Source organism: Tachypleus tridentatus, chromosome 6 (assembly GCF_004210375.1).
Source record: "Tachypleus tridentatus isolate NWPU-2018 chromosome 6, ASM421037v1, whole genome shotgun sequence".
In the NCBI taxonomy this organism is placed as follows: domain Eukaryota; kingdom Metazoa; phylum Arthropoda; class Merostomata; order Xiphosura; family Limulidae; genus Tachypleus; species Tachypleus tridentatus.
In genome coordinates, this window is record NC_134830.1 from 107,857,202 (window position 1) to 107,881,745 (window position 24,544).

General features: G+C 34.5%; 1 protein-coding gene across 1 annotated transcript in view; it reads left to right on the forward strand.

The window, feature by feature from the left end:
* Window positions 1-24,544, forward strand: part of LOC143253265 (metabotropic glutamate receptor 3-like) — an 80,479-nt gene that overhangs the window by 21,613 nt on the left and 34,322 nt on the right. The gene's annotated exons all lie outside the window — the stretch shown is intronic.

A 24,544-nucleotide genomic window follows, 5' to 3' on the forward strand; every position in this document is an offset into this window, starting at 1 on the left:
AATCTGTCGGGGAGTTATGTGCAAATGCTTGGATTCTTCCACAATAGGTGTCTCTGGCTATTTGGCGACAAATTTGAAGAATGAATAGCCAGCACATAAATCCACTTGTTTTAAAATAATATATACAATACAAGTCAACCTATTTCCAAAATTCTTTACATTATGAATATCACAATTGTATCTCAAACTGTCTTTACTAATCTACCTGTAGAGCTTCATAGTCTATCTTGTTCCTCTTTATTCTTGTCAGTCAATTCTTCATTCATGATGATGTCATCGTAGCTCTCATCTTCATCCAGCGGTCTTACGTCTACTTGATTTTTATCTTCTATAACAAAGTCATGGTCTTCATATTCTGCTTTTATGAGAGCTACATTCACCATGTCTATTTGTACATCAATAGTTACATCCTTTAGGTCCTCATTCCAGGTACCTCTTCAACAGATTGGAATGACTGATTTTGGTTGTCCCATTCACTTTCAACTTATAATGCATTATGTTGACCACATCCTGTACTGCAAAAGGTCCTTTTGAATGTCATGTGAGTTTGTTGTTGGCTGTGGGTAGCAGAATCAAGACCTTCTACCCAACCTCTCAACGCAAATCATTGGCCTTCTTTTTACAGAATTATTTCAAACTGTCTTTCATGAGTTTGACTTCATTCGTAGAACTTCATTGATATGTTTGATTCAATATTTCTTTTCAGTTTCTTTTCTATTTGTCTTATGCTCTACGTTCTCTCGGGTATTGTCCAAGTGTTTCTGCACAGAAGGGTCTTTCTTCTACACTTTCTCCTACTCCCCTGAATCTTCATGCGGAATGTCACTTTTCAAGACATTAAAAGGTTTAATATTTTACTTGCTCTTTTTCTTTTGACCTCTTGTGATGATTCCAGATGCTTCATTTTTCTTCTTAATGTCTGATTTCTTCAAATTCCTACTACCTGATATGTTTTGAATCACCAACTCGTATTCATATAATGGTGCCTTTATACATATAGCTTCAAGGTCCCTTACAAAATACAGGGTATCCACATTTATTCTTGCCAAGGGAAACTTTCTTACTGTCCTATCAATTATCACATACAGGAGTATCTTCCCCGTCATCTGATCTTTAGATAGTAGACTAGCTCATCTCTGCTGCATTACTGCAACCAGTGTCTTGTAGAACCTTAACTTACTTTTCCCATACATAGCCTTTACATTATGTCATGTTATGTATTGAATCTGACGAGTAGTATTGATTTTTTTTATTTGACAGCAGCATCCATAGTGCCAATCACTCTTTTCTTATTTCTATTCAACACTGTCTTTGCAAATAACTTCAGCTACTTTATGTTGAGATTTCTGCTGTTGTTTGCTGGGGATAGATTTACACTCCTTTGCAATGTGTACCATTTTATAACAAACGTAACATTTCTTTCCCCCTCTGTCTCTTAGCCTCCTGTCACTGGTCAGCCATCACTGTTTTAGAATTTAACTGGATTTTTTTTTATTTGTCAGTTATATTCCTCCATATACTGTTCTACAAGCCTGATCATCATCTCCACATCTTTTGGTGCCATTTTCTTCAGAAACAGTGATATGTCAGTTGAGCACGTGATCAAGAACTGTTCACGTATTAATAGATCTGTTAGCACCTCAAAACTTTTTTCACACTTGTTCATGACAGTTCATTCATGAAGTATTTTTGTAGACAGGCCTCAAACTGAAATACATTTTCTTTAGTGCAAGTTTTGACTTTTCTGAACTTCCAAAGATAAGCTTCTTTGGTAAGTTTATTTCGTTTTAGCAAAGCCACTTTTGACATCATGCCTGCTTATACTGGTGGGCTGAGGCATATTGCACAGTCACTTTTGTTTCAGTTTTGACTTTGGGTAAATTTTTCATACTTCTCCAGGGCAGAATTCATGTCTTCTTTTTATTCACTTTGGGTTCATCCTCTTTCTATTGGAGGTTTTACAATCTAAATTTGTGCACTTATTTTCTCTATTTCTGGTCTGTTCTCTCTCTCTCTTAGTATCCTTTTCTTCTTTCACAATTTGTTCTCTTATTCTTTGTCTCTCTATTCCTTGTCTTTCCTTTGTCTGATTTTCTTCTCTTTGGTTTTCTTTTTCTGTCTTTCTTTCTTTTCTTCCAATGCTCTTCACTCTCTATTTTAAACTCTTGTAATTAACTGTCTTTTAATACTAGAAGCTCATCTTTTTCAATCCACTTATCAAAATCTGGCATAGTTGTATAACATAATCGTAATCTTCATACCATTTTCGCTACCACTGCAGTTGTGCGCATATAAGCCTACTATCGTTCACGTCTTCTTTTACCAACCTTTACGACAGTTTAATCTTAGCTGGCTTGCCAAAATTCAAGGTTTTATGTATATGAGCTTAGAGTCTTCTACAGTAGGTGTCTGTAGCTTGTTGGCGATAAATTCGAAAAGTGAACAGATAGCACACAATACATTTGTTTTAAAATAGTATATACAAAATAAGTCAAACTATGTAGAAAAAATTCTTTACTTTATAGATATCATAGTTGTATCTCAAACTTTAGATAATTCTATTTTCTTGTCAAAAGTCTACTTAGGCTGATTCAACTACTTTAGAACCCAATTGACAAGATAAACTATTTTTATTTTATATACTATTACAGTATCAGTGAAATATTCATTTACGCTACCCCATGAGTTACCACACTTGTTCTCGATCGTCAAATAATTGTCTTCTTTTCGTCAAAGTCCTGACCATTACTTTAGAAAACCCTTTGAAAAGATAAAGTATTCCCTTTATCTCAATTAAACTGTGAAACTTGCTATAAACTTCACGTTTTATAAGTTTTTTCTGACCAAATTGCACTTTTGTTCACTATATATTTTCACTGGGGCCTCGAATTCTCGACAAATTACACGAGCGACGCTGTAAGGTAACAATACTCACTTACGGTAATGAAAGAAACCTAAGTTTCGAGTAACTTGATGTCAGCAATATTAGTAAAGCCTACTATTTAATTGCCAATATAACACATGACTTGTACAGAGTTAGAGAACGAAATCTGTCACAACTAAGGTTGTTTAAACCTAAACAATAATTAAATATTAAGTCACAAATTATACTAAGTAATAACAAAATAAACAGTCTTGTATATTCAACACAAACTTTTTAAATTATACAGATGCGCTAAGTGTATACAAATTGTAAATGGAATCGTATGAAAATACAGGAGATTAGGAGATTTTTTCATTAAACGTGTTCTGCACAACGTACTAAACTATTATATTATAAGTGGTAATGACGCTTTACGATATATTAATCAGTATTATTAAACCTATTATGCTGCAAAATGTGATGCTAGTTTTAAAAGAGATAACAATTTTTAAGCTATGCCGCTGGAGTATGGGACCATCCCCCGCTAGTACAGCGGTAAGTCTACGGATTTACAACGCTAAAATCAGAGGCTCGATTTCCCTCGGTGGGTTCAGCTATAAGAAACACACACACTATGGGACCTTGCAGTTTTTACCCATGAAGTAATTATTAATGAATTTAACCTATTTTGTACTGGCAATCCAAGATTATTCCCAGTAGTTCTAACTTTTAACGGGGAAAAACATATTTCCTTAAGCAATTATTAATGAGCTTAATCGGTTTGATTAAGCAACAACGTATTTGTTTTATGTGTTTGTTTGGAATTAAGCACAAAGCTATACAATGGGCTATTCTTGCTCTTCCCACCATGAGTATCGAAAGCCAGTTTCTTGCAGTGTGAGGCCTCAGACATACTGCTGTGTCATTGGGGAGTGGGACGTATTTGTCAAGTTACATTTATTTTAATCCAAACATTTGAAAGTTAATGAAATGAATTCTATGTTGACCAAATGATCAATTTTATACAAATGAACTTGTCAGGAAGAAGTAAATGATAGGTGTGAATTTGCAACTTGTAATACAAAAAGTAAAAATAAAACCTATGACAAACAGGGAGATAATGCATTTCTAAAATGATCAGAAACTGCAACTAGTTTACTTAGTGTCAAACGCATAAATTCACATTTTCCCATTTGAAATACATCTAATTGTATGCATAGGACAACTTGTGTATTCATTAGTTTTACTGTGGCAGTTATATAAAGAGTAAAATGTTTGTTTAATTCCACACAAAGCTATACGAGAGTTAACTACGCTAGCTGTCCCTAATTTTGAAGTAATGAACTTACCTCCAGCTATTGGGTTACTCTTGTTAGACAAAATAATGGGAGTTGACAATAACTTTTAGAATGCACCAATGGCAGTAACAAGGCGCTTCCCACGGAAACTCCACTTTGTTTTTTGTAATGAAAGTACACATTATGTCTCTCAATATCACTTCAAATTTTACGTATATCTTAAGTTTTGTAAGTTGTAACAGATCTACTGTTGTGCATTTATTTTAGTATCTACGCTTCTTTCATTATGGTTTTCTTTTTGTTTGCGAAATATATTGCACAAGTATTGCCTGTTCTAGGAATTTGCAGAAGATTCTTGAGCGTAAGAATCAACAATGCATTAGATGTGTATGTAATATTAGTGATTGACAGTATTGTTGCCAAGCGAACTTTGGTGAATATTCTAGAATCTCGCGTGAATCATATAAAAAGCAGCTAGCGAGTGACAGAGGAGGGTTATTATTCGTTAGCTACAGTCAATGTGCTATAGGCCTATGAAACTATAATTGAGATTAACGTCTATTAGTCGTAATAATACAGAAATGGGTCGGATTCGTTTATAGATTTCGAACATTACAAACCGTTCAACTTCAGTGAATTACTTCGGGTGCTATTATTTTTACGAAGACATTAAATGTCATCATCAGTAAAAGTCAGCAGTGTGAGGCCAATCAAGCTGGCTAGCTTAAGCAAGGCGTTACAATATTAACTCAGAGTTAATTTTGCCCGTCGTGAATCTGGATCATTGATAAAATATTCAGTTCTAGACAGGACGTAAGAATCAGTATTGTCTGTAAATTTATAAAACTCTTGTATATAAACCATGATTTGTAATAATTATTAGTAATAACCGTTATTATAAATAGTATTGTTTTTATTTTTGTATTAAAATATATTTGTGTTAGAAAAGAAAATTGTGTGTACAACTTTGTTAGCAAAAACAACAACATAAATTTAATACATATTAACATTCAATTAACTATTAAATGAAAATTAAAATTTCAGGTTATTTAAAACAGTAATATCTAACGTATGTAACATAATAAATCGGAGAGTCGTCCGAAATAAATAGTAATACACAACAAAGTGTAGTACACTATCCTTCCAAAAGTATGCAGAGCTGAAACTTGAAAGTCCTGACGATCACACTTAAAACAGTCTGGAACCATTATTGGTCCAAATAAGTACTGCTGATACTAATTCAAAAGGCCAGGTGGTTAAGACGCTCGGCTTTTCATCTGTGAGTCTCGGTTTAGAATCCCTGTCACACAAAACATGCTCGTCCTTTCAGCTATGGGGGTGTTATAGTTTACAGTCAATCCCACTATTCGTTGGTAAAAAAATACCCAAGAGTTAGCAGTAAGTGGTGATGATTAGTTGCATTCCCTCTAATCTTACACTGCTAAATTAGAGACGACTAGCTCAGATGGGAGAAAATCAGAAAATAAACAAAGAAACATTTGAATTCCAAATTTCATCTAGTTGATTGTGGTAAAAATGTGATCCAACCTTTCGAATCAAGCTACTTAGTAGTTCACAAAGCGATTTCATTTGATCAAAATCTGACTTTGAGTCGGGTCAATCCAAGTCGTAACTATTACTATTTGTTTGTTTTGTTTTTGGAATTTCGCACAAAGCTACTCGAGGGCTATCTGTCCTAGCCGTCCCTAATTTAGCAGTGTAAGACTAGAGGGAAGGCAGCTAATCATCACCACCCACCGCCAACTCTTGGGCTACTCTTTTACCAACGAATAGTGGGATTGATCGTAACTTATAACGTCCCCACGGCTGAAAGGGCGAGCATGTTTGGCGCGACCGGGATGCGAACCCGCGACCCTCAAATTACGAGTCGCACGCCTTAACACGCTTGGCCATGCCGGGCCTCTATTACTATTTATCATTATCGTTAGAAAGTTAACTATACATACACTTCACAGATAAAAGTCATGCTCACATCGTAACATCACACTCTAATAAATTAACTGACAGATTTTATTAGTCGATTAAATTCGATTAACCGATTAGTACAATGTTGCACCCTCTCGTGCAAACAAAAACTTTTTTGTTTTTCCTTTTCTCTTTTCCCCTTTTTATTTTTTATTAGTTAATCGTGTTATCACATCCTCATAGCTTATTTTGTTGCACTTTGGATTAATTTGAAACACTGTTTCGTGCGTGTTTTTAAAAAAACGTGTAGCTAGATAATGTCGTGTTCTACCAGTATAAGTCAAACGACCTGTGACAAATAAAACACTAGTAGGTGGTTTGGAAATATTCTCATAACTCTTTTTTTGGTTTGTAGTTGCGTTTTTTTTTCCTCTCCCAAATAGGGCAGCACTGATTTTAACGAAACTTCGGAGTCAGTGAACTGTTTGAACTGTTCTTTTTGTTCGCTAATGATGAATCTCGATAATCGCTCCTTTCGTGCATTGGCTTCTTAATAAGATTCAAATAACTAACAAAACGAATTCGCTCATATAAGACTACCTTTGTGTTTTGGAAGTATAGACCTGAGGGCCATTTAAAATATCTTCAAAAAGGGTAGATGCGCTGGGAGTGAAGCAAGCCAAACATGAAAAAATGATTTTATAAATAATGGCGTAAAATAATGAATTTTCGACAATCTGTAACTACGGTTATTGTACAAAGAACAAATAATTGTTTCAAAGATATTAATTATCGAACAGTTTAGGCTAACGATAAGGGCGATCATAAAGAACGATGTAATTTTTTTATCTTAAACAGTAAAGCTAATATTATGGTGTCAATGATTTCAGTAGCAAACAAATTGTTCACTAAATTATTTCTACAAAATGACAAAAACATTACCTACATATCTCCTACAATCATTAGCTTACAATTTTTGAATATTGCTGAGAAAATTAGCCAAAGTCAATGGCGTAACTACAAAAATGCCTCATCCTATCAAAACAAATAATTGGGCTCTCTACATTTGTTCTTCTTGTCGCCAAATTCTTAAGTTTGTCAGCCTCTTCGCCTCCTCCCCACGCTCGAAATTGCTGGTCTACGGATGCATAATTACACCGTTAGCCAATAGATATCTCATGACGACACCATCAATCTAATCGTAATTTTTTCAAAGGAGATGACACCACTGAAGCATCAATTTCATGTCTATATTTTTCATCCAAAATAAATAATTATTGTTGTCTAGCGAATTACCAAAGTAAATCCTTAAGCTCTGATCTTAAATCCCTGCTATAAATTTCGGTTTATTCATTTTGTGTTATATAACGGACTTACTGTTATACGTTTAGTTTAATTCCAATGTGTGTTCAATGTATATTGTTGGGTGTGTATTGCGCAAGTCATGCTTGATCTCTAAAATTGTAGAAGACTCTCGAGAGCAAGACTCAACAATATTTGTTTTACGAAAATGCTAGCATGTTTTCGAACATTGTTGAATGTGAACCTTCGAGAATTTCGCCTTAAACTGCATAAACCGACGCGCGAAGAGAAAGATTATTGTTTGTTTGCTACAGTCAGTATACTATAAGCCTTGGAAGCTATGATTGTGATTAACGCTAATTAATCGGAAAAATATAGATATTTGACTCGGAACGCTTATAGGTTTCGAAAATTACGAACCGTTCATCTTCAGAGAATCAATTTCTCTGAAGTTAGTATTTATACAAGGATGTTTGTTATCTTCTTCGGTAAAAAGAAAGTTTGTAAGCGCCGTGAGCCAGCCACGAGTAGACAGCTAGCATAAAAAAAAAAAAAAAAAACTCGCATGTGAAGAATAGAGCTAACTGGCATTCCCGTCAAGAGAAGTATATCTTAGTATCAACATAAAAGTAATTTATGCTTAGTTGATCTGAATCGTCAATAAAATATTAAGTTCCAGACCAGCTAGACTGAATATTGCTTGTGAGTTTTTATATTTTTGTATATACATTATTAACTATTTGTAATATTCATTACTATAAATTGTATTGTTTTTTTATTGTATAATAAAATATATTTGTGTTAAGAAAGAAAATTATGTATATCAGTCCTGTTGGCAACTATCACAAATTTGATACATATTACTATTCAATTAACTACTAAATTAACATTAAAATTCCCAACTATTTGAAATCGTAATACGTAATGTACGTAGCATCATAAATCAGTACGTAACAGTTATTATTTTCCTTTAATGTGTTACGTAATATAATCTATCTAGGACAAGGCTCTGATTTATTATGTTACGTACGTTACATATTACGATTTTAACTAATCGGAAATTTCAATTTTAATTTAGAAGCTAATTAAATGTTGATATGTATTAAATTTATGATATTGGCAAGATTGATACACACAGTTTTCTTTATTAACATACAAATAATATGCAAACAACAGTTTTTAAAAATAATGATTTATATACAAAAGTTTTAAAAACTTACAACCAATACTGAGCCTTTTACCTGATCTGGATATAATATTTTATTGACGAACGAATTAATTTTAAGTTGGTACACTGTACAGTTCTCTTGACAGCTAGCTGGCATGAAGCACACATAAGTTTTTCACCGACGACGATATCTAATGTCCTTGTAGAAATACTAACGTCTAAAGTTAATTCGCTGAAGCTCGTAATGTTCGAAATCTATAAATGTTCTTGATAAAATATCTGTAGTTTTACGATTAATAAGCGTTTTTCACAATTATAGCTTCCGAGGCTTAAAATATACTAACTATAATGTCCAAACAACATTATTTTATCTCCCTGTGTCTTGCGATAGTTACCTTTTACAGTTATTAGGCGAGATTCTCGAACATTCACGTGACAATAATATTTGAATATACACTATCGCTTTCGTAAACCATACATTGTTGATTCTAACACTCGAATATCAACAAATTTAGATAACCGGTAGGACTTGCGCAATACATATTTAACAATATAAGTTACATGCATTTCTAAATATATATTAAACTGAAACAAACATTGCTATTAAAACAAATGTATAACACTAAATTCGTTACACTATTTCGTCCATTCTTTTAGAAGATATGTCTATTTTTGTTACCCAGCTAACTAGCACTTTATGGGAACAGGAGTATATATATATATATTCAAGTTAAGATGTTAGTTTCGCGGTAAAAGCTAGCCCGCGACCTCTTTACTTTGACGCTGAAAGACCTCGTGAAATGAAAATGTGTCTCTGGTTCTATACTTGTAAAAGGACATGATGTGTTGCTTAAGGTATACCAGGGCATAAAGCACTTCAAAATGCGAATCAGATAACAGCGTTCTTGTTAAAGTACATAAAATTGCCACTCACATTGCCATTGAGCACTACTAGATATGTCATGAAGAGAGTCTTTCTGACACTTACTACAGGTCTTTTCTTTTCTAGAGCGACGTTTAATTTTCTTAAATTTAGGCTTAATATTTGATTGTTTGTTTTAAAACAAAGCTGCATAATAAACTGTCTGCGTTGTGTCCCCAATCGAATATTTATTTCTAGTATTTTAAGCCCTAAGTTGTTATTGTCTTTAGAAGCTTATGCGATCACCTTGAGTTGAAAGATATCAACCATCATAAAAACCTGAAATAGATATTTAGGCTACAATAGTAAGAATATATCTCAAATTAATAACATTATCCATCTATATATTGGGTAGTGTTACACATTAATTTTTAATTGATACATATGTGTCAACGTGTTGATAAGAAATTAGACGTAAGAATTGTATTTGTTTTTTAAAAAGAATGTGAAGTAATTGGAAAGAATAATATGGTTGTTGTTTCTAATTAAGTACAAACCCACACGATGGGATTTGCCCACCACAAGTATTGAAACGCGGTTCTAGGTTCTAGAACTATAAAATCGCAAACATACCGTTGTTTTCCACATGGTAGGGTGGGGGGAACGAATAATACCCATAAAAATAAAACACCTGTAGTACAAACATGGCGACCTTGTTTAATCTAAACTTCTCTTAAAGTTTGCAACTTACCAAAAACATAACCTGGATAAGTAATGATTATTATGATAAAACTGAAGTATTTTTAAATATTTTTTTTGTAAATAAGAAATCTAATCTCGTTACCTATATAATTCCAAAGATGCTAACCATTACAATTTTAGCGTAATCATTACGATTTTGGTGCATACATTACGACTATACGCTTGTATAGACAAATATTACGACTTGTTGCAACTCTCAAATTATTATATATTATATAGGCTTATACAATAAAGTGATAAATTGTTCCCCCAGGGCTTGAAAGAGGTGAAAAGAAAAGTTCTAGTGAGATACAAATAAATTTTGATAATAAATAAAAGACATAGTCCAAACGGCTACTTGCAATATAAAAAATATTTGTATCTCCGACGTCTATCAATAGTTTGAGTGAGGTGCTTCTGCATACTTGGTACGTGGGGGGAATCCATAGTTACGTCATCAGCAAACTCCATGAAAGCTTATTCTGCAGCTGCTTGGTTTTGAGAGCGTTTATTGTTCAAAAAGTTGTGAAAATGCTTGCAAAAATGATAATCTAAAGTGAAAAAGGTCTCAGGAATAAGGTGGATAAGGCAGAACTTCGATTCCCAATTTGTTCAGAAATAAGGTGGATAAGGCAGAACTTCGATTCCCAATTTGTTCAGGAATAAGGTGGATAAGGCAGAACTTCGATTCCCAATTTGTTCAGATTTTGAAGCATCATCCTTGATAGGTCTCATAACGCCAATTACAAAACTCACTTACCCAAATTTTTCGTCTTTCCAATCGCACTCGGGTGGTTGGCAATGCTTGATTTGCTTGTGCCTAGTTTTTCTGCAAGCTTACGTACTGTTATCAACTGCTTCCCTTAATACTTTTTCATCTAAGGAAGGCTTTCTTCAAGACTTTCATCTCTATGTCGAAACTTTTCAAACCAACATGAATAGTACGTACAGTTTCAGATCCATGGCCGAATGCCTGGCTGATGTTCCTTGTAGTTTCAGTAGCTTTTCGTCCAAGGTTGAAGTCGTAGAGGAAAATTGGACAAGAATCCTTCTTGTCCATGCTGCTTTGGGGTTACGAACTTTACTTTGAGTGGAGTTGAAACAGCAGACAATTAAGACGCCTTGTAAGCGACAAATGTTGGATTAAAGCGAACAACCAACGATAAATTACTCAATATTCAGCTTCTAAACGTCATCGCGAAAATTCTGACATCTATTTCTGGACAATCTAATGGTACATACAAATATTTTATGTCTATAATAATGTAATGGTAATTTTTTAAAAGAGCACAGAGTCACTTGTTTCATTGCAAAGTAACACAATAGATTATATTTATCTATGCCCTGTCAACCACGAGGAATCGAATCCTTGATGGCAGTGTGCTACGTCTGTACACTTTCCACTGAACAGTCGGAAGACCGCAAAATCAAGGATCAATAGAGAGTTGTAAACTCAATTCATGGCAATATCAGGTCATCTCATAAGTAATGTCCGAAAATTTAATACAGAAAGTGCATCATCATTTCTGTCTTTGTAGAAGACGTTAATGACTAAAATATATAGTAGGACGTGTATAAAAATGTCCAGACAAGTGAAAGAAGCTAACCCAACGCCACGTTTTTAGATCATTAATCAAATAAACACTTATGTAGATTAATGTGTTTTAGAAGAACCTTAGACATATAATGCTTTATAAGTTTGAAAAAAGCAATAGAGCAGCATAAACTACACGAAACATTTAAGGTGTTTATGGTACGGAGTCTCTCAATGAAAGAAAATTTTGAAGGTGGTTTCAAATGTTCAGATCAGGTGACAACAGCTTAAGTGATCGTTCTGTTGAGTTTAATGATGACTTGCTGCTGGCTTCACTTCATGAAGATGGTGCTGTAAGAGCTAAAGGACTAGCAAAGAAGCTTAATTTAGCTCATTCAACAGTCCACTGTCATCTCCAACAGCTTGGAAAGGTGTCAAAACATGGAAAATGGGTCTCCCATGATTTGACAGAAGCCAATCTCAGAATAAAAGTGGACATTTGCACTTCTCTCTACTCTCGTGAACGTAACTCACCTTTTTTGGATAGGTTAGTGACTGGAGATAGAAAATGGGTATTTTATAAGAATCTTAAGCACTGCAGACAATGTCTCAGTACGGGTAAACTGGCTAAAGCACAGCCTAAAATGGGCCTCCACCCTAGGAAAGTATTGTTAAGTGTTTGGTGGGATATTGTTGGTGTGATCTACTTTGAGTTGCTACCACTCAATGTAATGATTACATAAGACTTCTATTGTCAACAGTTAGACCCCTTGAATGTTGCACTGAAAGAAAAAAGACCTACTTTGACCAATCGTAAAGGTGTTGTTTTACACCAGGATACAGTCCCATACAGCAAGGATCACATCTGCAGGAATTAATAATAACACAATGTAACACAAATTTTGTTCCTGGATATTATGTGCTATTTCTTAATTGCTTATGTTGAAAAAGTACAGAAAATGGCCATTATTCCCTTTAAACTTTGCTTTTGTTATCTGGATAACAAAATTTAGAAATTAACCCATTTTTTATATAAAAACGGGCAAGTTTGCACAAGTTTATTTACATAAAGTCTGAATAAAACAGCATATGAATGAAGATTTACACGTATTTATACTAAAGATATACAAAAATGAATAAAAATGTTTAAAAATGAGTAATTTTTCGAGATTTGCAACTGTATCAACTTTCCCGTATCAGCCCCTAAATATAGACTCCCATCGTGTTTTCGTTATACGCTCCTTGGTCACAAAAGCAAAGTTTGAAGAGAAAAATGTCTTTTTCATTTACTTTAGGCATAAGCAATTGTGAAATAACACTTTCTGCCCAGGAACACAAAAAAGTAATTTTTTTTTACATAGTGTAATGGAACATACATTATTGATTAAATAACATTAAAAGCGTTTGAAATCCTTTCTCCTTTTCTGAACCTAAAATAGAACACTACTTAAGGGATGACCTGACAGCATCATTATTTTTTCTATTTGCAGTCTAGGTGTTTTATTAATTTCATATTTTTATTTCTTCTTCACTTTTATTAGCTCTGTTGAAAAGAAGTTTCTGTGTGTGTTTGTTTTTTTACGTAAATTAATAACTTCCTTTCCTCATTTCACAGGCCCGGCATGGCTAGGCACTTGACTTGTAATTCGCGGGTTCGAATCCCCGTAACAACAAACATATTCGCCTTTTCAGCCATAAGAGCATTATAATGTGACGGTCAATCCAAGTATTGGTTGACAAAAGAGTAACTCAAGAGTTGGCGGTGGGTGGTGATGACTAGCTGTCTTCCCTATAGTCTTATGCTGCTAAATTAAAGACTGGTAGCCCTCGTGTATCTTTGCGTGAAATTCAAAACAAATCAAACTAATCCTCATTTGATTGATTTAGAAAATAATAACGACTATACAACTATGTAAGGAGCACTATTTTTTATCACCCTGAGTTCCTCTTTGCAGCTCTTAAGAGGTGTGTGCGTAAAGCAATTTTTTTTTGTGGAATCATATGGTTCATATTACTTATTCCAAACTAAGATGTTCCTCGAATGAAAAATTTAAAAAACACTAAAGATGGAAAACGTTCAGATTATGTACACCTACTGTGGCTAAATTCAGTTAACTCCTCCTGAGTTATCGCATGAAAAAATAAGAACAACAAAAACTTTAGAAACTTGTTTTGTTTAATTTGTCTTCAAGTACTAAACTTCGTTTCTATGGCTCTATTTACTCTTACATCATCCAGTTTGCTAAAAAAGGGAGCCATATTTATACAACTGAAAATGTTATTAATTGCCTTTTCACATACATGTGTTTCCCAATTATGAATAAAAATGTTCTAAAATGTGATATGTGCTTTCTGAGTGTAGATCAATTTTTTTTAAATGACAACACATTTGCGGCGTAACTAAGTTATGCCACTGTTAATTTAGCTTGTCGTGTTTGGTTTGTTTTGGAATTTCGCAAAAAGCTACTCGAGGGCTATCTGTCCCTAATTTAGCAGTGTAAGACTAGAGGGAAGGCTGCTAGTCATCACCACCCACCGCCAACTCTTGGGCTACTCTTTTACCAACGAAAAGTGGGATTCATCGTCACATTATAACGCATCCACGGCTGGGAGGGCGAGCATGTTTGGCGCGACGCGGGCACGAACCCGCGACCCTCGGATTACGAGTCGCGTGCCTTACGCGCTTGGCCATGCCGGGCCAATTTAGCTTGTCAAAACCACTAAAGAATAATAAAATATAATTTGGTCATCGGTGTGTATGTGTTTTATCTATAAAAGCACACGTTTTTATGAATAAAAGCACACTTTACACCGAAGAATCATTCCCACCGGATCAGCATATTCGATCTGATGTATCATTCCGTAATATGCACACATTTCGGTCAAAGGTGTATTACGAGCCTAATAAATAGTTACAAGGAATGGATAAGGATATAAAAATAAATACATACTATGAGCTCCCTAGGTGTCGCTTCCAGCATTGAAGTTGATCTGACTACTATAACTGGCATTTGCAACATTGAAGGTACAAAAAAGTTTGAACTTTAGCAGGCTAGGCGTCCAAAACGTGGTGTGAGCTTAATGTGATTAGAAAAATCGTGGTTCTCATAAAGAAGAAATCACAGTATTTTTGTATTCCTTTCTATTATTGTGTAGCTGATAAATCCCTAAACCTTTCAGCTGAACAGATATTTATGCTATGTGAAGGCCCGGCATGGCCAAGCGTGTTAAGGCGTGCGACTTGTAATCTGAGGGTCACGGGTTCGCATCCCGGTGGAGCCAAACATGCTCGCCCTTTCAGCCGTGGGGGCGTATAATGAGACGGTCAATCCCACTATTGGTTAGTAAAAGAGTAGTCCAAGAGTTGGCGGTGGGTGGTGATGACTAGCTGCCTTCCCTCTAGTCTTACACTGCTAAATCATGGACGGCTAGCACAGATAGCCCTCGAGTAGCTTTGTGCGAAATTCCAAAACAAACAAACAAACAAAAACGCAATGTGAAGCAGACTAACCCGTAAATACACACTTCTCTCAATTCCTGACAAAAATAGCTAATGTAACCCAAGAAGTATTGACAAAAATCTTTGCTCAATTCATTAAATAACTCTGCAAAATAAATCGAAAATATCATAAACAGTGCGGAGCGAGATAGAGAAATGTTTATTTGCGATACAGCATCTAAAGAAACTACAATCGCTTATATGATAATTAACTTGAAAGTTTACACTAACATCACTTCACTAGCACATTAAGCTTGCCCCAATAATGACACTGATTTGTTAACACCAAGTGGTAGCCAACGTGTACAAAAATTCTCTACTTGATTGTTTTCCCTCCCAGTGGCTAATCGGTACATTTGAGGTGTAGTTTTTCATACCAAAAAAAGACTATAAGGAAACTTTGGTATTTCAGAAGAAGCCACTTGGATAAAAGCACACTTTACACCAAAGAATCATTCCTATCGGATCAGCATATTCGATCTGATGTATCATTCCGTAGTAAGCAGATAAGACGAATACATATTAAACTTTCTACTTTGGCGGTCTAATACATATTTTGTTAATTTATTTTATATCTGTACACTTTTTCTCTACTAGCTAATAAAGCTCTTTACCCATTACGTTTTAAAACTAAGCACAATTTATATTTTTTGCTTGTATTAGAATAAATATTCAAAGCAACATTTAATGCCTTATTACATTCAAACATAATTTAAAGGTGAAACGTAGAATGTCTTGTGACATTCAAGAATAGTTGTCAGGGTTTTATGTACATGTGAGATGGGATTCTTTTGAAGTAAGTGTCTGTGTTTGGCGATAAATTCGACCAATAAATGGAAAGCAAACAATTCACTTGTTCTAAAATAATGTATTTAACACAACTCAAACTACATACAAAAATTATTTACATTGTGGATGTCACATTTATGTCTCAAACTCTACATAATTTTCTTTTCTTATCAGTAGTCTAAAGATGAAGCCATTTGATTTTCGTAACATATTCTGTACATATTTTGTGTATACACACAAACTTTCTTCAGTGTGAAGCATCCTTTGATTCAATGCACTCCCATAGATACTGAATTCATTGGCCGTAGGTCTAAAATCACAGTTTTGTAAACAATGACAAAGAACAGCAATCTGATGATGTGTAGTATTTTGCTCTTTGATTCTTGAACTCAAACAATGACTTGTAGAGCTCACATTGCCATTGTTACACCTTTGATATGTAAATTTATAAACGACGTAAGTGTGTGTACCTTTTCTTTCAACAAAGCCACGTTGAGCTATCTGCTGAGTCCACCGCGGAGAATCGAACTCTTGGTTTTAGCGTTGTAAATCCGTAGACTTATCGCTGTACCAGCGGTGGACAAATGACATAAGAGCGATGCATTTTAGAAATCCTGCCATTAAATTTAAATAATTCTTTTTAATGCACGTTGTGCTGGTATATTAAGATTAATAACTGCAAGAAACGATGTTTTTTGGCACAATGATAAATATAATTATTTAATATAATTTACAGTTTCGGTAAACTGTACTATTTTGCCTTGATGATGGTAACACGTAGGATAGACTTTGCCTGAAAATATATAAACAACTTGAAGGAACTCGCAAACGGACAAAATTATATTATCCAGTCCCCCGCTGGGACAGAAGTAAGTGTACGGATTTGCAACGCTAAAATTAAGGGCTCGATTTCTTTCTGTGGACACAGCAGATAGCTCGATGTTGTTCTGCTAAAAGAAACGTCCACATATACTATGTAAAACAGACATACGTTGGTACACTAATTAAATATAAGCAGTAAGAATTAAAAAATCTAAGGAAATTTTTGTTTATAGTCGTATATTCCCTGAAACAAATAAGCCATCTTTGTATTTTTTACCTAAAAAACTGTGGCAGTAAGTAAAAATGTTCATTGTTATGGGACAATCAATATCAATTATATTGTGTTTGTCAACAAAATGTTTAGCCATAACACTGGCTTTACTATCTAATGTCTGCAGAGCTCGAAGGTGTTCTCTGAAAGTCTAATGTTTGTACCTGGTTGTGTGTCTAATACGAGATGTTATCTTAGGACTAATATATGGTATAATGAAATTTGTGTGAAAGTACGTTTTTTCAGATAGAAATGTTTTTGTATTGATACTGTGGACTGTTTTCACAGCTTCATAGACTATTATTGTATATTTGTCGATATAAATTAATGTTTAATTTATGAAGATGTTCTTGTACAACTTTGAATTTACTTGCATCAGTTGCTGAGTTTTATTAATATGATTTAATTGTCCAGTAATGTGATGTGAGTGATAATGTAAAGATCCTGCTTTACATATCTAGTGTTTTGTCGTTATTTTCATTGTTTCAAATAGTCATTTATCTTAGTTATCTATATCCTGTACTACCTTTTAGTTATGATTATATTTTATATCTAAGGTTATTACATCCATGTCCGACGTTCTTTTCTACTTCTGGTGGAAACAAACATGGCTGACCAAATGGGAATTCTAAAATGTTGTGATTGTGCACAGCGTTGATCTCTTATTCCGTAGATTCGATATCACTTAACCTTCTCATATACCCACTCAGTAGATCGTGTAGGCTTGTCGTCGGATGGTTAATATCTCAGAAAAGCCTCTGCATGAGTCGGCGTATCATCAGATGCTCTGTCGTGTTCCGATTTGCGATAACGTTGTAATGACGACATGATATCCAAATGCATTTTTCATTCGTTATAGGAGTAACTGAAAAAACGTGAATCTTTTGGTAAGAGAGTTTCAGCACCATTAGGAAACTGCTGATTTGTTAGAACTGCGGACATGCCATTCTTATTATCATGATGATCACTAAGGTTTATATCCGCCTTCCAGGATTTATATCCGCCTCCCACTACTAATAACGGCTAGGAACTAGGTGGTTAAGGCGCTCGACTCGTAATCCGAGGTAGCTGGTTCGAATCCTCGTCACACTAAAGATGTTTGGTCTTTCAGCCGTGAGGACAATATAATGTTTCAGTCAATCCCGCTATTCCTTGGGAAAGTTTGTTTGTTTGTTTTTTTAATCTCGCGCAAAGCTACTCGAGGACTATCTGCGCTAGCCCTCTCTAATTTAGCAGTGTAAGAGTAGAGGGAAGGCAGCTAGTCATCGCTACCAACCGCTAACTCTTGAGCTACTCTTTTACCAACGAATAGTGGGATTGACCGTCACATTATAACGCCCCAACGGTTGAAAAGGCGGGCATGTTTGGTGCGACGGGGATACAAACCCGCAACCCTTAGATTACGAGTCGCACGCCTTAACCCATCTGGCTATGCCGGGCCCGTTGGTGAATGAGTAGCCCAAGAGGTAGCGGTGGTTGATGATGACTAGCAGCCTTCCCTCTAGATTTACACTACTAAATTATAGACTGTTACCGCAGATAGTTCTCGTGTAGCTTTGTGCTTCCACCCATCGCCAACTCTTGGGCTACTCTTTTACCGACGAATAGGGGGATTGACCGTAATACTATAAGGCACCCACGGCTGAAAAAGCGAGCATATTTAGTGCGACGGCGATTCGAACCCACGACCTTCGGGTTACGAGTCGATCGTTTTAATCACCTAGCTATGCCGGGCCTGAAATATTTTGTACAAGCATAAATCAATTAATGAGTGTCTTGTTTGTCCCGATGAAGCCGTGATGGCAAAATGTTGGTTTAAATAAAACCAAATATATTTTCTGGAGTAATAGATCGTGTTTGATTTATTCTTTTAACAATGAGTAGAACTTTCCAGTTTGCAATACAAACTTTAAACTTACATAATGGACTATCTTAATATAAAAAAAATGGTAAAGGTTTTGCAGTTTCTTTTTCAGTTATAAATTTAATATCATTACGTTGTCTACTAAAATGATTTTGAAATTTACGATCATCAGTGTTAATTCTAATAATTACAAACGTCTAACCAACATACACTGCTGGCAAAAATCTTAAGGCCAATGAACATAAGGAAAAAATATGCATTTATTTCAGTAGAGCTTCTTGTTTGTTTTTTTGAATTTCGCACAAAGCTACTCGAGGGTTATCTGTGCTAGCCGTCTCTAATTTAGAAGTGTAACTCTTCGGTTACTCTTTTACCAACAAATAGTGGGATTGACCATCACATTATAATGCCCCCACGGCTGAAAGGGCGAGCATGTTTGGAGCGACGTGGATGCGCACCCGCGCTTCTAAGATTACGAGTCGCACGCTTGGCCATGCCGGGCCTCCACATTTGTCTCTATATGGCACCTTATGATCACAGATATTGCTTTGAAACTGGTATATTAGCAGCGATTTCATCTTTGTAGGGCTTTAATCAGTGAACGTTAGTAAACCTGACGATGACGGAAGAAAATTTTCTCAACCCAAACAAGCCGTTTTTACTTATATATTTGCAGGGCTTTGTTTCGACGTCCAAAAGATGCATACAACGATTTTTAATGTATCGGTCATATTTTATATCGATCTACAACCAGCATATATGCCATAAATTTAAATATCATGTTGAAATACTTTTTTTTTTCCAAAACAAGTCCAATCATGCATAAAGAAATGTATTTTCTTTGTTTGTTTGTAGTTGTGCACAAACTTGCACAATGGGTTATCTGTGCTCTTCCCACTTCGGATATCGAAACCCGGTTTCTAGCTTTGTAAGTCCGCAGATACATCGCTGTGTAACTGGAGGGCGTTTCCTTGCGAACTGGTTGTTAATTTTTATAAGCACTTCGTTAGTGTTCTACCTATTATATTGATTATAACCATACTTTACGTGTCTGTATTTGGATGCCATAAAGGTTTGCTTGAAGCCACTTTCAACTTTCTGCTATGTTCACTACCGAGAATCGAACGCCGTATTTTAGCGTTGTGAGTTTCTCGACTTAGCACTGTCCCACCAGCGTACGTCATGAAATAGTGAACCATGTCTTAAAATTCTGCATGAACACGCTGTTAATACACATAAAAAATTCTTACTTAAAAATATGCTTATCATTGTTAACCTGACTTGATCTTAATTGGTCGATCAAAGCACTAAAATAACTATAATGCAATTTAATTAATGTAACAAAACATTTATTCTATGTTGCCACTACATTTTGTTTTATACCGTTTGAAAGCCTTTAGGATTAAGCCTATATAAATCAATTACCGGGTAGTGTTTGATATAATAATTAATTCTAATTTTCGATCAGAACAAGCTAATTACTTGAATCAAAATTTACATCAACCCGGTAATAAGTATTACTAATTAGACATGCTTATCTTACGTTCTTACTGATAAAGATCAGTTTGTTTTACTTTACAGTGTATCCACTTTGGGCTACCTATTATATATCTCAGAACGGCTGATATGGGTAGTAACACTTTTATTGATGAGGAGAGTACAACGTTCCAACCTTACTCAGTCATCTTCAGGTTTCTTATCATCAAGTGGACTACCTATTATTTCCCCTGCGGAGAATCAAACCCTAAATGGGAAGAGTAGAGACGCTTAATATTGTTGCTTCAAGTCCCAGTAAATACAACAAAATTTCAAAGGAGATTTGTAATACTATATAGTCGACTGCAGGGACAAAGAACGACTTATTGACTTTAAACCAGATTCACGAGGCCCTTTTCTTACTGTTTGATCAATGATAATTTAATCACTTCAGAAATAGTTGTTCAACAAGTTTTAAAAATATACATTGGAAAAAAAACAAAAAACATTGCTCATAACTTTATCAAGACGAAACAAAATATGTGAACTTTTATTTGCAAAGCTTTGAAAATCAACAACGAACATAAATTGACGGTTAACCTGTGTATATGAAATACAATTTTTAGTATTTTTAAAATACTGATTAAAATTCCACTTTGATGTTATGTTTTGATTACTTGACAATAAAAAATACTGAGTAAAACATCTAACTTCTAAAAATGCAAAATGCAGATGAAAAAAATGATGTTTTAGCAAAGTAAGTATGCGATTTTTGTCTCAAAAGTGAAACTTTAGTGTTAGTTAGATTCATTAATTCAGTAATAAAGTTTTGACACGTGCATCGGTTGTAGGTTTTATAATTGAAGTTTTTCAATATTCCCTCATGGGCAAATGAGAATAATACTATATGTGGAACTGAATGACGGTAGATTTATTAATTAACGATATTTTACGAAACAGTAAATTTCAGTCTTTAATCCAATTGTAATCAAATAAAAAGCTGCTCTAAGTTAACCTTCTATTTCTCATATAGTTTCAAAGCAAATTAGCGTTTGAAAAACATACTATTTGCGTGCAAAAAGTACAATAACTCGGCTGGTGGTTGTGTAATTTTACTTTTTAATTAGGACTAAGTGTTTACTTGCAATGTCAAATTAATCATAAAATGTGTTAAGAATATTTCTATAGAAACACTATAAAAGAGTTCTTTTTGTTGCTTTTAGCAAATATAAAAATCAGTCTGCCAACTACTAATTCTTAAACTTTTAAAAAACAAATTATTTCTTTTTATTAAGACAAAGATAAAAGGTGTAGGAACTACTTGGTTGTAGCCTAATTGCGCATCGAAGATTTTGTGGTTCAAGATGCTGCACAATCAGTTGTAGACACGTTATAAGAGTGACAGTTAATCCCGTTATTTGGTTCAAAGAACTGGAGAAAGTTTTTGTCGCAGCAGACTCTTTGGTTTCTCATCAATGGTTGAAAACTGGCAGTTCAGTCTACGAGCGTAAACATGTTAAAGTTGAAAAGTCCAATGAAATGCTTGTTTTATGAAAAGTTGAAAAGACTTTTCCAACTATATTTGATGTTAAAAAGTAGGATTAGAATCTACAGCTATGTAACTGAATGATAGATAGAAAATTAATTAATATTCCATAATAAAACTGTAAATCGTGATGATACTACGGTCAAAACAGGAAGAAACAAAACATAATTAGTAGTGATGACGAGAAAACCCACTTGTAGAGAAAAATATATGTGTAAAAACGGCTGGTATGGGTTGAGAGAATAAAAATTAGCTTCCAGTCTAAAAATAGAAATGACTGGTACGAACGTAAAAGAGAAAAATGCATTATAAACTATTGTTTCTTAAAACCATGTGTTTGAGCAAAATATCGACAGAGCGCGTAATATTTAAATGTAATACGAATTACATAAATAGATGCTTTCACGAAATCTCTTCACAATAGACGGTTCTTTAACTCACGCTTCATTCTTGATAAATAAGGTTCAAGCACTGCTGAGATTTCTTTGTTCAGTCGCTGTGATACCAACTTACACGATTTTAAGAAGAAAATGAGAAAAACATCTGATTAACTTTTCAGAATTTGTAGTACATTCTAGAGGAATTTTGACAATTTTTTCAATAAGGTTAAAACAAAAAACGACCACGACTTCAACCTAATAATAGAAAGCTTTGTTATAGTCAACGTTTCGCCATTGCGGTTTCATCGGGCTAGGAATCTAACATATTATTGAACTACCAGCCCTTATGAAGTCGCTAAGGTGGAAAGCTGGCTGAAATAAATAATTTCCTTTATTACTATCTGTGAGGTTATTGTTTGGATATCGTTCTAAAATTGAATGGGGCTATTTAGAAAGAGTCGGAAATGAAATATCAGCTACGAGTCGCAATTTTTTTCTAACGTGATGAGAATATCTACACGCGTTCATAATGGACAAATATAGGTCTGAAGCTGACCAATGTGGCAGCAATTCACAACATAACTGAAAGGATTATGGTTGGGGTGTTATAGTGTGATCTAAATCTCTATGAAGGGCCTACACGTCTGAATTCCTGCTTGTAGATGTCCACACACATTAAATGGTTTGTTACTGACAAAATAATATGTTGTTCTGGTAGAATAACGCCTGATTTACTAATATATATAAGAACTAATATATGTGGCCATCAGGGACGGGGAGGAGACATTTCGAAAGGTTAAATCACTACCTTCCAATTGGCAACAACTGGTGAACCATTTGACACAAAATGCAGACGGGTTGAACAAGAAAGACGCATAGTTGAAAGCAAGCCTCGCCTAAGGGTAATGGGGTCAATGACAGAACTACTTTGTATCGCGGAACACTTTGTGTTAGGAAAAAGAACACTAAAAACTCTCTTTTATTATTTCGTTTAATTATGCATGAAGCAGCAGCATGAAACTTAATGCTGTCTTAGAAAAACAAGTAATAAATGATTTATTAAACCTGATCTATGAATATGAAAAAGTTTGCAGAATTCTTGTTATTCATTGCTAGAAAGTACGGAAGCTTTGCACTAATCAAAATGATTGATATATTTACACTGAAAACGTTTCATTAACAAGAGATAAAATTTCCTCTGGTAAGTAAAGTTGAAATAGGCAGAAGCCATCTAGTTTAGAGCGACACTTGAGGGGGAAGTCTTGAAGAAATGAACTACAAAAATTCTCTTTTACCACCTGAGCTACTTTTGTGGATTAGTTCTCAAAGATTTCTTCTCAGGTAAAATATGTAGCTTTATACCTTTTTTTGTTCATCAAAAAGACTCTGCTTGAATCAGCTATAAATGAGTTTGTTCTGGTAGTAACTGAAAAGTTGTTTTTTCGTTTGTATCCAAAAGGTAAATACTACAAAGTTTCATTGGTACATTGTGCAAAATATGGGATAGTAAAATTGTTTAATTTAAAAATCGCAAAGTATAGCGAAGGAGAAACTTGATAAACTTATACCAACAAACAAACATGAGTATAGCAACTTTAGAAAGGTTTTTATTAAGTTTTCTATAACAACCGTAAGCTTCCCACGAATTTCCAATTATTGCTTGTCCATAAACATTTTCTGTGAACATCTGCTAACATTGAGTTAGCTTGAGTATCAGCGCATCAGATCATCTTCATTGATTTTTGCACCATAATACGATCATAAACGATAGGAGTGACAGTTTGCAACGATTCACGTGAATTCAGTTGCGAGTAAATCTGTAAAGAGCTGGCGGCAACAAGTTTTTTGGGCTAGTTATTGAGTTTGTTATTTTGAAACAAACGCTTTCGATCGTGTACTTTTACAGTGGTCAGTCGTTAAGTTTATATTTATTTTTTGAAGTGCAAAAAAATACACAATCCAGTCTTTAATTTTTCTAGTGGGTAAGTTTAAGAACTAATGACTCTAAAATCTTAGTTGCGATTACCTCTTGTAGACTGAGCGCAGATCGTCTATTGCGCAGCCTTTCTCTAGTACAATCAACAATTTCTTTCACTGAATTTTATGTATTGCTTATATCATTGAAATTAAACAATCTTTTAGAAGATAGAAATGGAGAAAATGCATGCTTTTCTTTTAAAAGGAAATTAAGAATTTTTTCTTC